Source organism: Rissa tridactyla, chromosome 4, assembly GCF_028500815.1.
Source record: "Rissa tridactyla isolate bRisTri1 chromosome 4, bRisTri1.patW.cur.20221130, whole genome shotgun sequence".
Classification (NCBI taxonomy): Eukaryota; Metazoa; Chordata; class Aves; order Charadriiformes; family Laridae; genus Rissa; species Rissa tridactyla.
Genome location: NC_071469.1, coordinates 54579336 through 54594668, shown reverse-complemented (window position 1 = coordinate 54594668; position 15333 = coordinate 54579336).

Here is a 15333-nt window from a genome sequence, read left to right as displayed (position 1 = left end):
TGGTGTCCCAGAAAATTTCTGGGGATACCTGAAATACCTGTTTTTCTTTTTAGCAATGACCATAAGCAGATCTCTCAGGAGTCACTATTCTTCAAGATGTATTTATTCCCTCATATTAAAGACATCGTGGAGAGGATAGGGAAGATGTCTGGAAGTCTTAGACACGCTTCAGCAGTAAATCAGTAGTAGAGAGTGGTCTCAGCCTGTGTAGGCAATCTGACTCAGGCTGGAGGAGGTAAGGAAAAGAACTCCCACTCTGCCTTCACTGGTCTCAGTTGGCACCTTCATCCCCCTCCTCCACCCATTCACCCTGGTTTGGGTCAGGCTATTCGCACAGCCCAAGTAGAGCTGTGGGCAGCCTTTGCAGTGCAGATGGCTCTTACCTCAGATGTTCTGTTGATAAGGCAGTTTTTGAACACCAAATTGCATGTTAATGCCAGTTAATGAGTGTTCTTTTTACAGGCAAAGCAAACCTTTTCCTTCTATACTAAGCAGAGAACAGGAGGAGGTAGCCTTTCGGGTATTAAATTGTCTGAGAGCATCAGCACAGAGCAGCTTGAGGAACAGCCACAGAATCTTAAATTACTGTTACCAGGCTTTTCCTCACCCCACAGGAGCTCAGGTTTCTTTCCTCACCAATGCTTTTTCTTCCCAGGAGAGCAGGGGCTGCAGTGCCTGTCCTTGGGGAGCAGCAATTACCTTCTGCAGAGCAAGGGGCAGCAGCACGAGGCACCTTCAAATGCAGCAGAGCCTGCCCCATCTACATGGTCTGCAGACAAAATGGTCCAGACAGGCTCCTCTGCATTGCAGGATGAGCCCAAAGGAGAGCTGGGGGATCCCGAGGGAGCTCTCTGCCCCCCTGGTTTGCTCTGTGTGGAGGGACAGACTTGGGTTTCCACCAGTGACCTTGAGGAAATCTCTCTGTTTGTGCTCAGCTGAGTTCAGACTAACTGCTTCTAACTTCTTGTGGAAATGTTTCAGGACAAACCATGCTTTCAACTTTGTTGAGGATTAAAAAAAAAAAAAGAAAAAACAGGAAGGAAATCCGGACCATGCTTTTCTCTCTTTTTTTCAGGTTTTTTACTGAAACAATGTCTGCTGGCTCTCAACAGCTTTTTGTTTTATGGAGGCAGCTAGACAACCGCAAACATAGCAAAATCCATGTTTGGTGCCAGGTAAGAGGCAGTTGCTGTCATGTGTAAGCGCAGGGGAGCAGAAATAGAAGGGTTTCCCCCAGGCAGAAAAGATAAATGGGTACTACGTTCACTTTGCAGTGAGTATGTGACGGTCTGTACTGGCGAACATTGCAGCTGTTTTGCTTGGTATAGATTCGTGTAGTGAGAACACTGGAAGTGTAAGGAGCAAATTTGTTATTTGCATTTCTAAATAAATTTTTCATTAAGAGCCTGAATGCAAACATGTTCAGGCCAATAGAAAGACTGTCACCCTTTTCAGAGAGTTTTGGTTTGAGTTCTTGACCTGGCTTCCTTCCCTGAGTTTGGGATGCATTTCCCAGAGGGAATGATATAGTTTAAGTGTATTCAGGCAAGGAGTAAAGGTAATAATGAGGATGTCAGCTACAAGGGGGAATAACTGCTGTTCAGAGGAAGTCTTAACAAAAATTAAAAAAAAAAAATAAAAATCAGTCAATGTTATTCATCACCAAAAATAAAGATGGGAAGGTGGTTTGGGCAGTGTTAGGTTAATGGCTGGACTTGATCTTAAATGTCCCTTGCAACCTAGACAATTCTGTGATTCTATGTCTAAGAGCAGACTCAACACTTCATTCCGTCTGAATATCAATTTAGATCCACCAAAGACTGATCAGATTTGCTTTGCTCAGCTGGAGATTTTTGTAGACCTAAGCCTGCAATAATTTAAAAAACTTCAAGAGTAAAAGGTGCTGGAAAGAATCCTGATCGCCCAGACAAATCCTGAGCAGAAGCAGGCTCCTAATTACTGAAGCTGCATCTCCTGGTGGCTGAGAAGGGTCAGTTCTCCTGGGTCACTTGGAGGGGAAATGCTGGCCACTGCTTATGTAGCGATAGGACAAGGGGCAGTGGCTTTAAACTAGAGCAGGGCAGGTTTAGATTAGACATTAGGAAGAAGTTCTTTACAATGAGGGTGGTGAAACACTGGAACAGGTTGCCCAGAGAGGTGGTGGAGGCCCCATCCCTGGAGACATTCAAGGCCAGGCTGGATGAGGCTCTGAGCAACCTGATCTAGTTGAAGATGCCCCTGCTCATTGCAGGGGGGTTGGACTAGATGGCCTTTAAAGGTCCCTTCCAACCCAACACATTCTATGATTCTAGGTTGGCCAGTTTCTCTTTCCTCTGCTACCAAACATGGGGATGGTGCTCGTTGTCCATTTCAATAGATTCATCCCGACAAAACCATATGCCTCTCTGTCTTTGAAGCTATGAAATATCCAACAGGTGATGCTACAGACTAACACCTGATATTTTAGGTGTCAGAGCAATAAGAATAACAATATAGGTAGATGCAGATCTGACTTGCTTTGAATCTCTTGTGAAACGTGGAGAAACATCTGTAAACCTAACAATGATAGATCCCCCAAATCTTTGTGTAGAAAGTTCCTGCAGGACCAGTGCCTCAGAGAGCAACTCAGCTCCCTCCTTGAAAATTCACTGGACAAAATGTCAATATCTATTTTTATTATATTTTTAACAATAAAAGCAGAAGTTAAATAGGATATTTTGTCAAGCGTTTTTAAGATATAAGAAAACATATTTCATACACTTTGAACTGAAAACAACTTTAGTTCATTGAAATATTTTGCAGAAACACTTTTCCATATTTTGATCAGCTCTATTTATAACTGTGCTGAAGACCATCTCTACCACCATCAACTGGTGTGTTTATAGCCATCTGGATCACAGGCTACTTATGTTTTTCAGATGCTTGTTGCATCTATTGATGATTTGTTAACCCTTTATAAACAGCAGGTACACATTGTACAACAGCCACAAAGGGGAATCGGGTGTTCAGCCCTGACCTCCCCACCTCTGTCCACACGCTCCTGGGTATCACAAGCACTTCAGCTTTATTTAATTTAATTTAATTTTAAAATCTTACATCTGAGGGGTTAAAATCATCAGCCTTCTGGGGTTTACCCCTTGACTCAAGCAAATAAATGAATTTTTCATATTCAGAGAGCAGCTTCGTTAATTGGAAGAGGTGGGTAAGCAGAGGGGCCCATTGGTAATTCACGCTGTAATAGGGGAACCAAACGCAGAACTCTCTCCTGCTCTGCTCCCAAGGCACTGGCAGAAAAAGCGGTGGCCATGGTTGCCCTTGCAGTGGGCCTCCTGCACAGTGCAATTAGAGCAGCTGATTGTATCCTGTGGTTAAAGAAAGCTCCTGGGGGATGACATATTGCTGTTTGATTGGAAGAGCACTCAATTGTCTAATGAAGCTGTTATCCTCTATTTAGCCAGAGATGAGAAAAGGAAATCTTTATGTATCACTCCTATGTAACAAAAAAAAAAGCTAATTAGAGAAGTCAAGACCCTCAGGGGTAAAATAAAACCACCACAAAACAAGGCAACGGTGGCAGTGAGTAAAAGTGAGCAGAAGTCTTGGCTCAGCTCTGCCAGCTGCTCTGCTTACCCAGCTCAGAGGCTCACACCCAGCCTGTGCCTCACTTTACCCTATCCACCAAGAGAAGGTGCTTCCCCATTTTTGAGGGGTATTGATACTTTCATTTTCATCTTCCATATCAGAAGCATCCCCTTACCACCAGAAAGGGCCTTGGCATATGTTTACTGGTATTGTGACAAGATCATCAGGTGAATTAACAAGCTTGATGCCTCATTTAACCTAATTTTTCATCAAACTGTAACCCTCACCTCCACTCCTGAATTCACTAGTATTCACATGGACTTTGGACTGACCCAGAAACAGGCCCTTGGCTTTGTCAGGAGCAATGGCCTTTGCTTTGAAACCCTTGGACACATATTAGGTGCTCCAAGAAAATACAGGGCTCCTCCATATTACCGGGATGACCTTGCATGGTGTTTCTCTTCCTATTAACATCCCAGGATGACACTGTCATTTTTCTTGTATGGATTAGTTTGAAACTTTTCTTTGGATCATTAGAGCTGAGTGATGAGTTTGTACTCATGGGAAAGTTCATTTCGCAGTCACTGAATGCTTGCAGCCAATGGTCCCTGCTACAGTGATAAATGGATGCTTAAAATAAAGAACTTCCCAAGACAGGCATTCATCCAACAGTGAAGCCTCCATTTTACCCACGGAGAATAAGTTTTATGAAATATTTTTAACCTCCCTCTGAGGATCAACCACACTGCAGTTATATTAATTTCATACCTGCAACATACAATAATATTTTACTTTTGAACAGGAAATGAGAGGGAACAGGGTTTTATAGGGGATGACTATCGAAGTGGGCAACAGGAAAGACTGGCTGATGGTTATGCTCAGCGCTATGGGAGGTTGTGTGATACCCAGGGGTTGTGCTTGCCAAGGACCAGCCAACTTGCCCTGAGACGCTGGGCAAGACCATCCAAACCTCTCTATTCCTTTCAAAAATGTCCATTATCTATGCTTTCCTTTCTCCTCTCCAGAATATCCCACCTGACATTTTATTTGCCTTCTCCCTGCTATCCGTCCAACTTTTCTTTAAAACCACTGACCCAGTTCTTTGATTTTAATTCCAAAGAGTTTAATTGCATCCTGTATTTACTCTGAACGCTATGTCCCCACACCATCCTCACCAACACCTGAGAAGTTTAATCTGCTTTAATGTGTAACTTGGGATGTTCAAGCTTTACACACTTGCCTGCGTGTGTCCTCTCTAACCTACAGAAGGGTGGGTGCAAATACCCGGTATGGCTCATCCAAACCTTTGTAGGTTGTCTGCAGTGTAAACAGAGACGTGAACCGTGATTTCTTGAGCTCCAGATTCATCACCCTCTCCAGGAGGCTCCCCTGGACTCCACTGCCAGTCTGTCATCCCTTCTGCTGAATATCCATGTGCTTTTCTGTTGCGTTTTGGCTCAAAAGGGGATATCTCAATAGCAGTCTTAGCACAGATCTTTGTTTTCTGCTTAGGATTTCATGCCCCTGTGTCTTCCTGCTAGGCTGCACCAAGGCCAGATTTCTTACTGTGAAAGCAGGGCACAGCTTACTATGCCAGCCCTTATCTTCATAAGGATTTCACAGTGGAAATTTTGCTCACTAGATCCCAGATGTTCCCCATCTCCAGCACGGTTCATGAGACCTAACTCATTTTATGGAATTAGGTCTGCATTTGCCTCTGGTTACATCGCTTGAGCTCCAGATGGCAAAGATACCTACAAGTCAGCCTGCTAACCTAATTCCCTCTATGGCCTTTGAAATAGCTGCCAGCAACACCAGAGCTGTGCAGTCCCTCAAGATAAATATTCTCTCTTCCTAGTAATAGTCCAGGGAAAGACCTACTTAACCCACCTCCCCGTTGTCAGAAAATTGCTTTCTATTTTCTGGTGAATCATGCGGCTCGTTTTTCCTTTCCAGTAGTCACACAGACTTTGCTGCTGTTCACCTGCCAGCCAGCAGCTCCCACGATTACTGCCAGCGGCCAGACCAGGCAGCAGTGGCAGCAGGCAGAAAATCGGTGTGAAGGAGTCAGGAGCCTGATTGCATAGTTTGGATCAAACCAGCACTAACTAAGCTGGCAATGAGTCAGGTAACGGACATGCTTAAATTGAGGAAATAGCTCAGCTTGCGATAAAAGCTTGGGGACCTGGTGCCTATGCTCAGCTTTGCTATTTCCTTCCCACATGACCACTGCAACACATTTAACAGCTCTGTGCCTCAGTTTACTCCTTAGACAAAATCCCAGTGATGCTTCACATCTTTGGAGAGGGCACTGGGACCTAGGAATGAAAAACCTGAGAAAGCATTGATTATTCATTTTCTGTAATTTTCTTATTTGGTTTCTTCATCCTGTCTTTTGGTCAAGAGATCAGGCAAACACATAAACAGTTTCAGTGGCAATTTTGGTACAACAGATGTTTCAGGGAGAGGTCACTTCAGTCCTGCCGACACCTTTTTGAACTAAGAGAGTCAGCAGGACCCAGCTTCCCTGGAGGAGAAAGGAGAGGAACGCCTGAACTTCTAACTAGCTGGACTTATCTCTTGCTGCTTCTCGTGCGGACTAATTAATCTAACTGCGGGCTCTGCATTCCAGCAAGCGGCTCTATCGCGTTTCCACAGGAGTGGTGGAGCAGAAACCCTGCACAGCTCTGGGAGGGCTGCAGTGAGACAGCGCAGCACCCCTGGGGTGGAGGGAGCTTTGCCAGAGAACTGCCGGTGAGGATCCACCCCTCTGGATTTGGAGGCTTGAGGACAAAGTTGGCTGGGAGGGGAGCGCAGAGCACTTTGATACATATCATCTTTGCCATCGCAGTCAGCCATCTGTTCTGAGTTTATTAAAAGTGATGTACTCTGCTGGGAGGATCAGGAAGCATCTGCTAGTGCATTTACATTCAAATCCTCACAGCAATCCCATCCGTCCTCCTTTTTTAATTAATCAAACCCACTTTTTGGTGAAACCACATAGATAAACGCTTCCTCTGTAAATGGGAGCACATATTATGCTAATGCCGTTAAATAGCTAATACACAGAAAAACAATTTAGTGCAAGTAGCAGCATCTATCTCAGGATTTAAGAAAGCCGTTCTGACGGAGATCATTCCTGTTTACAGGGATCACGATCTAAACCTGGCTTATGCGGCAGCGCAGTTTTGCTGCTGCAGAATTGCTAATCAGCTGCCTCGGGCAAGAGTGAGCCCTGAAGGGATGAACTGAAGCACAGGCACTTTGGGAGCCCGTCTGCAAGGGCTGGAGGATGCTGAGGGGCCCAAGTGTCCCCCAGCAGGGCAGTGGCCCAGGGATTTTGGAGGCAGATGCCACAGAGCAAGTGTAAATCCTGTTTGGCTGGGGAGAGAGCAAGGGGGATGCTCTACCCGCATGGTATCGCTGCTTCGTGTTAGCACGGTTGCTTTGAAAAGGCGAAGAGCTGGAGATGCTTCTCAGCACAGCCAGATTCTCTGAAGGGTGGGGATGAAAAAGGTGGTGCCATGGTTGCTGGTCTGTCTGCTTGGCATGGGGTGCCTGCGGATGGTGACCACCCCTGCTGGAGCTGCTGCCTGCACCAGTTATCTCCGTGGTACCATTTAGGCGTGCAGTGCTGCATGCAGTCACCTCTCTGGGTTTCCCCAGCAAGTTCCAAGCTGGGCTGCAGTGGCAGCCAAGGCACCACCAGCCAGGGTACAGTGTGCTCTGCTCAACGGATGGGAATCCCTGTTGCAGATCACTCTTAGCTCTTGGTACAAAAAAACTCTCCTAGGAGCTCAGGATCTCGGCATCCTCCTGTCCAGAGGGGCATGTCCTGTCGATGGGGAAAGGTGCCTGAATAAAATGCAGTGGGAGCTGTTGGCAGAGGCCGCCACAAGACAAGACTGCAGTAGTGGTTGGTGGGTCTCCAGGGACTGTCAGCATCCCCTTTCATCCAGACAGCAGGAAGAAGAAAGTCTCTTGTAGGTGCCAGTCTGTGCCCAGGGATCATGCCTGGTTCGCTTGTGGCATGGTGGATCTTCCAAATTAACTCTGAGACACTGGTGGCCAGCCTGTGCTTTTCTTGGGCGCCTCAAACAGCTCCAGCTTTTCCTAGAGAAGACATCAAATGCCCAGCACTTCGCCAGTGGCTCCAGCCCCCTCTTCCCATGATGTGGGGGGACATGGCCAACCTCCAGCCTGGGGTTTGAGGAACCATCCAGAGCTGCTCTGCCCATCACATCTTTCTCTCCAGGCTGTGGGTCATGGCGCCAAGAATGTGTCCGCAGCCAGTCTCCATAATGCCTTTGTAGCCAGGCCCTCCAAGCCGGTGGGGGGGCTTTGCTGTGCAGAGGGAGGGATTGACCTTCCCCACTGCCCTACAGAAGGGATCAATAATGTCGATGGCAGCAGGGAAGGCGCTGAAAAAGCGGCGGTGCTCGATGGTGAGAAGAGCAGTCCTTGGGGCTGTGGGATTGAATTGACGCTCATGATACAATCATCTCATTTCTCACTCACGTGGAGCATAAGGGGCAGAGGGGATGTCTGTGTGCTGGGGAGCTATGGCCATGTCCCTCCACACAGCTATCATTAATAGACAGCTAATACACAAATTAAATATAAACCTTTTACTCTTCAGCGTGCTGCTCCTTGTCTTCTTAGTTTTGACATGTTCTCCAGGCCTTTTTTAGACACAACTAGTTATTTTCCAAATCCTCTCTTAGTGTTACAGACACTAACATTGGCTGAAACATCTAGAAAATACAAAGTGCAGTTGATCCTACCCTTCCCCAAATGCTCCGCTTCTGGCAGGCCTGGATTTCACCATGAAACACTTGCTTCTGTGGCAAAGCCCTTCTCCCATGTCAGAGGCTGTATGTTTGCAATTCTGGCCCTTGCCTTCCATTAGCAAACAAGGGAGTCGCAGCCACCTAAGCCAGAGCACTTTGCGAGCCCTCGGGGAGCCATAACTCAGCTTTTTCTTTCTATTATTGAGGCTGAGTATTTTTAAACTTACACTCTTTAATTGCAAATGTTGGTTGTGAATTTGTAAGGCTGCAGTCCAGAGACTGGGCAAACGGCTTTGAGTAACTACTGGTTGATTGCCTGGTAGTAACTATGGAGCAAATAAATATGTGCATGAAGTGATATTTAGCAATTACAAGGCTGGAAATGGAATTAGTGACAAACAGCATGATTTAAAGAACGAAGGGTCTTGTCAGGCTCAGACCGGCCAGCAGAGATGTGCTGATAAGGACAACCATCAGGCACCTTCCTCGGTGCATCTCCAGAAGGGACTCGCTCCCTGCAGCACATTTTGAGTGAATAAAGACACAAAGATGATCAGAGGCTGGAGCACCTCTCCTATGAGGATAGGCTGAGAGAGTTGGGGCTGTTCAGCCTGGAGAAGTGAAGGCTCTGGGGAGATCTTATTGTGGCCTTTCAGTACCTAAAGGGGGCTACAGGAAAGATGGGGGCAGACTTTCAGCAGGGTCTGTTGCAATAGGACAAGGGGTAATGGTTTTAAACTAAAAGTTGGAAGATTTAGACTAGATATAAGGAAGAAATTTTTTACACTGAGGGTGGTCAAACACTGGCCCAGGTTGCCCAGAGAGGTGGGAGATGCCCCATCCCTGGAAACATTCCAGGTCAGGTTGGATGGGGCTCTGAGCAACCTGATCTAGTTGAAGATGTCCCTGCTCATGGCAGGGGGTTGGACTAGATGGGCTTTAAAGGTCCCTTCCAACCCAAACCATTCTATAGTTCTATGATAAATTGTTCTGTGAGCAGCAGAGTTAACAAAACCTGCTTTTTCTAGTCCCCTCTAACAGCCCCACCATGGGGTCTTGACTCCAGAGTCTTTGTCACTGAGGATGTTAGTGGTCCAAATGCTTCTACCAAACGGCTAATGCTGCCACCGCATTAGCCCACGCAGCACCAAGGAGCTGTGAGAGCCAGCCCTTCAGAGGCACCGATGTCTGTCTTACCCCTGGGCTTCTGCAGCTGAAGGAGACTCAGAAATGTGCTGGGTGACACCCCGGTGCTAGGAATCTTCCCAAATGAGTTTTCTAATGTTGCGTTTTGTGGGAACCGTGTTTTTAGTCTTGAACTGAAACCTCTGCTGCAGTAAAACTTGCTGGGTTTCACCCAAGCCTTGTCCAGTAGGTAAAGCCAGGAATGCAGCTTTTCTCAGTATAACCTCACTGCAAACTGAATTCCAGTCAGTGTTTTCAACCAGAGCCGCCAGAGTCAGCCTGGGGACAAACAGTCACAGTTTCAGGCAGGCAGTTCACAGCCTGCTCTGCAGAGAACTACCTCACTGGCTTTAATGCAGTCTCCCACTCTTTAACTAGAGATCTTCAACTTCTAGTGCTACAGGATTTGGGAAATATCAGCTCTGCATTCACCCTATCCTCCATCTTCATGATTTTGTGAATCCCACTCATATCCTCCCATAGCCTTCTTTTCTCTAAACCAAAGGGTCCCAACCTTTGTGCTTCTCTTCCTGCCTCTTTCAAATGCTCCATCCCACACATTGATTCAGGTGCTTGTGATGGTTTAGGATATTTTTCCCCCAGCTGCATTACCCGCTTTATCTCCACTGAAGATCACCTGCCAGCACCTTGTCCATTCACCAGCTCTGTGAGGTTCCTCTGAAGCTAGAATTGGCATGACATTTGACTACCCAAAACAGCGTAGTTATCACCTGCAAACCTGTTTTGCAACCCATGGCTGTTTCACCTTCTGTCATACCTGCATGCACCTTCTTTGGGGACTTGTTTCAGCCTTTCTTCATCAGCTCTTTAACAATATTTTTGCAGCTGTTTGCCAGGCAGCTCTGTAGACCTGGGCAAAACAAAACCATTGAGGGAAGCAGAGCGGCTCCAGAAGAGCTGTGCACTGCAGGGATTTGCCCCTTCTCCATGAAGTGCTGAGCTCTGAGTGAGAGCACAAGCAGAGGGGCATGTTCAGAGTCCACGATCCCTTTAAAGCCCTCTACCCGACCCATAGGTGACTTTTAACATGTATCTATTTCTATAGACCTCTGAAGTTATTAGGGAAGAAATAAAATCCAAGTTTTTCAGGCAAAACCTGCCTGTATTTGAGGGGCTAGTTGCAGTGTCTGTCTGTGGATGCCACTGATGTCCATGTGTGACTGCCTGGGCAGCTGCTGGGCACCCGCTTTTGCTTTTTCCCCCCAGTCATGACACAACCTGTCATGGGAAAAGGCAGGAGAAGTGTCTTTAGCTTGCTGTGCTTACTGAAAGCTAAACTTCCATTTCTTACACACAAAGCACATCTGCTGGAGCTGAAACCTTCCTTCAAAGGCTGCGAGAAGATTAAGTGCCGCAGAAGAAAAAAAAAACAACAGCTTTTTCTGTAACAGGAACATTCTTGTAGAACAGGAGAGCTCAAAGCCGAGAGCTGGTGCCTGCTTCACCTTCCAATTAATGACCTCTGAATAATTAGCAGAATAAGCTTTTTAGAAATGCTCCAGTAGCAGTGCCCCTGATTGTCAGATAAACAACCTCCTGGAGGGGGGAAAAAGCTGGCAGTGATGAACAACTGGTTGAGGGAGCAGCAAGGTTACGGGCAGTCATTAAGCTGAGAGAACATTCATCAGCCTATTCAAAGGGTCCAACAAGTCAGAGCCATTTCACAGGGCAGGCTAATTGAAGAAAATTATTTATTAGGAGAGTGAACAGAGATCATCACACTCTGAAGTCTGGTGTTAACACCCACTGTGGTTTCAGTCTTGCAAACAGTAAAACAATTGGTTTCCCTTGACAGTCATTTACTATTAAATCCTGGGTACGTCGTCCTCCCCCCAAGATTTAGCATCTGTGTGGGAATTTATCAGGGGCACACCTTCTGTGCCCTCTTCCTCGCACCCATCACCTCTTTCCCTCTCATTTTGGTGCCAATTATTACCCTTCCAGAAGAATTTGTTTCAGGATTGTAAACTAAAAAGATGCCCTGTGGTACTGGGCAGGACTAAGGTTCGTGTGGCTTTGAAAATGATTTCTAATACAATAATTCTTCAAACGATGTCTGAAAGAAAAAGGTGAAAGAAGTACCATGTTATTGCAGCTGAGGACTGAGAGAGTATTGAATTTTTACTGCCTGTGCACCTGTGGTGTGTGAACAAATTTTGAGAAAATACTATGTGATGCAGTTGTGAGGATCAGAGAAAGGTGAAAGATTCACTCCAATATTCTTCTCGTTTCCAGCTCAATTGTTTTCATAGGTAGTTTAAACCCATTTCTTTTTTTTTTTTTTTGCAATACCTGGGCAGTATCCATTCATTCCTAGTTTGTTGCTGCTGTTTCCCTTGAACCTTCTTTGTGGATCCCTATGTAGTTGTGCTTTTATTTCCCTTTTGGCTTCCAGTACTTTGCTCTTCTCCTTGCTCAATTTTGTCTTGAGGATTTCATAACACTTTTCTTAGTCATCAAGACAATTTTGAATTATAAGTCTGTCTTCCAAATGTCTTGCAAGGTCTAACAACTTGGCTTTATTCAGGCATCTTATAGCTGCCCTCCCTTCCCCATCATCCACTGTTCTTTCACACACTGGTCAGACATGGGCTGAGCACACAACCCCCGGCTCTTACAGTGCTTTGGCCCACCTTTTACTCTTGCAGTTTATCAGGTAGCTGGGCCCTTTTCTCACAGTGAAGTCTAGACCATGTTTCTCTAGTGCACACCTGAGCATGTTCTCTAGGAAAGTGTCCAAACTCGTCTTAGAATTAAGTCCGTTTCCCTTGACCACTAGACCAAAGAGGAAAAAATGAAACGCATTGACACAGTTTACTCTTGACAAATCCCTGCAGTGTGTTTCATATCAACTGACTAACCTGTGGATGATTACAAATTTAGGGTTTCATAATTTGTTCCGGCAATCTTTCCAAGAATTAAAGTTAGGCAGATGATTGATTTAAATTCCTTGGCTTTCCCTTCCAGGCAGATACTTAGCGCTCCCTTGCTATTCCTCTTCTGTCCCTCTTATTCCCCAGCTACTCAAAAGCAATTGCTAATAGCTCGGAAATGGCTTTGGATGGTTTCTTAAGCCCTTGCAGATGAATTTTGTCTGGTTCTGCAGGCTGGAACCCATCTCGCTAATCTAAATATTCTTTAAGCTCTTCTTTCCTTATTCCGCTCCGTGGCTCCAATCCTCTTGTTATATGTTTCAATTGTGTTCAACACCTGGTTATAATCAACCTTTCTAGGAAGTCTGAAGCAGAAAATGACAGTGGATGTTTCAGCCGCTGCTGGATCATTATCTCTCCAGAACACAACCTCCTCCTCCTTTTTCTTTGTAGGAGCTTCTCTGAATTTATACATCCATTCATTAGGAAACCTGCATATTTATTGCAAGATGCCTCTTATATCCAGACCCTGCGCCTCTGATCACAAAGCTGGATGCACCTCTTGGGAGGAAAGCAGAGAGCTGGGCAGGCGCGTTAGCAACCTTTCTGAAGCATATGTCTGAAATCTGTACCAAAAGCCTTTGTTCATACAAAATCACCCAAACAACCATAGAAACAGCTTCTGAAACTTGCATCCCAATCACTCCTTTTGCTGTAAAGTTTAAGCATTAAGAGCTTTGAGGCTCAGCGGCTCAAGTGCAGCGTTGTTATAACCTCATGGAATTAAATACAGCTATACCAGTAATAAATTCAGCCTAGTAGCTTCGCTTTTGTTTTTCTCTAATAAGATACTCGGAGCAGGGTCTTTTCATCATACTTCCACTTTCATTATTTTTTCATTGCATATACGGTAAATATCAACTAACAAAAAGGACCATGTAACTAAATCTTTTGCTTTATGAGTATTTGTGAAATTAACTGGGGGAGTGCAAAGAACACATAGCTACTTTATTGGTTTTCAAACACAAAGTCACTTGATTTGAGCCATGTTTTGCAGTTTGTACAGACTCTAGCTGGGCATGTTTGCCCAACAAAGCCTTTCAAATTTAATAGGTACCCTACACTTATGGTCAAGCAAACACACAAAATGATTTTGAGAAACTAGGGCAAAAATCACCTTGAAGAGTAACTAGTTTGACGCACGTATCCTAACCTATGTTTGATCAAACATTATCTACCACAACCAAAGCCTATTACAACAATTTATTGCTGCGAAGCTCCTTCCCAGTTGACAAGCAAGCAGAGAAGAAGGTCTCCTGATGTTTTAAACAAGCCGGTGCCTGGGAATGCTTGTGCCTCCTGGCTCACAGGTGGGTGGTAGGTGGCATGGTTGGAGGTGTGCCAGCACCAAAACTATGCTCTGGGAGACAAACTGTGTTCCTCCACGTGCCTTCCCGAGGAAGGGTTAAAACAGGGCTACCCACCATTAAATTTATTTCACCCTGAGAAGTTTAGATGATGAGAGCTGCCCTCAGATCCTGGGATACACTGCATTGACCTCCACACTCTTATGCAAGACTTGCTGCATGCAAGGCTATAACTAAGGCTACTGCTATTGCATCAAATCTCCCTTCAGTGTGGGGCGGCTGCTCTGCAGAGGACACTCACGCTTTGTTCTTCAGCAGATGTTCTGTAACTATATCTGGCTACAGCCTTCCCTGAACCATGCTGGGCATTGCAGGTGATACACCAGCAACAATAAGGAATAATGCGTTTCAAAAAGCATATCTTAATTAACTTTTTAATGTGCATTTTCCCTAGCACCAGCCTCATTAGATCTGTGTGTGTGAAATATTTATTCAGCCAGGTATTATATTGCTAATCATGAAGACCGGCTTGTTGCCTGGATACCTCACCCAAGCCACAATGTCACGACTAACAAATGCAGAACTAAAAAACAAGTCACTCCTTAATCTTCAAGATTATCTCACTGTGCTGATCCCTGCACTGCAGGAAACTGTATTTCTTGAGCAACACAGAATAAGCTCTTCCTTATGTATTCAGGTCATATTTTAAATTTATTATTCTGAAATTGTCCTTTTTAATTTCTTTAAAGTTTGAAAAGTCTATTTGTCTCCTGTACTTTCTGAAATGGAACAAGTTCTCACACATAAGTGGTGTCACACAGTATTACTTAGGCCTTTGCACTCACACACAGCTGAGCAGTTCGCACAAGTTCTCCACAAAATCAAGAGCTTATATGCCAGTCTCCTTGTCTCATGGCTGCGGAAACTGAGAGAGATCTCCAACCAAACTGGGCCTCCATTGACCCTATTTCTACACTCAGATTCACCAATTTTTAGCCACTCTATTGGCTAAATGTGAGTGGCATTAAAAAAAAAAAGTCGGCTAAACAAGGGGACACAGACTACTGGGCTGCAACTATGCCATCCTTTCTTAGAGGTGCCTTTGGAGGACAAACCCCATATCATACCGTCTGTGCTGCCCCAGGGACAGGCTATTAAATTGCCAAATTCAACATGGCACTGGAGGGTCCTTTATGCACCTCCCCTTTTCTTACTAGCTTCAGTGAATTTGGACATACATTTTTCAGCAAGGTGTTTTCCCTGAAAAAAGTTTTCCAACTTCAGCAGGGGGAATGACAGGAATACCACAAGGGACAAGGAGATGTTGTCAATGCACCACTTAAATACCCTTTAGATTTATGCAGTACTTATAGAATCATAGAATTATAGAATGGTTCGGGTTAGAAGGGACCTTAAAGATCATCTAGTTCTGTTGACCAGGCCTGATCTCAACTGAGAGAAAACTACACTGCCAGTCCAACTCATGTTTTCCTGTTTCTCCCTGCCATTCCCCTT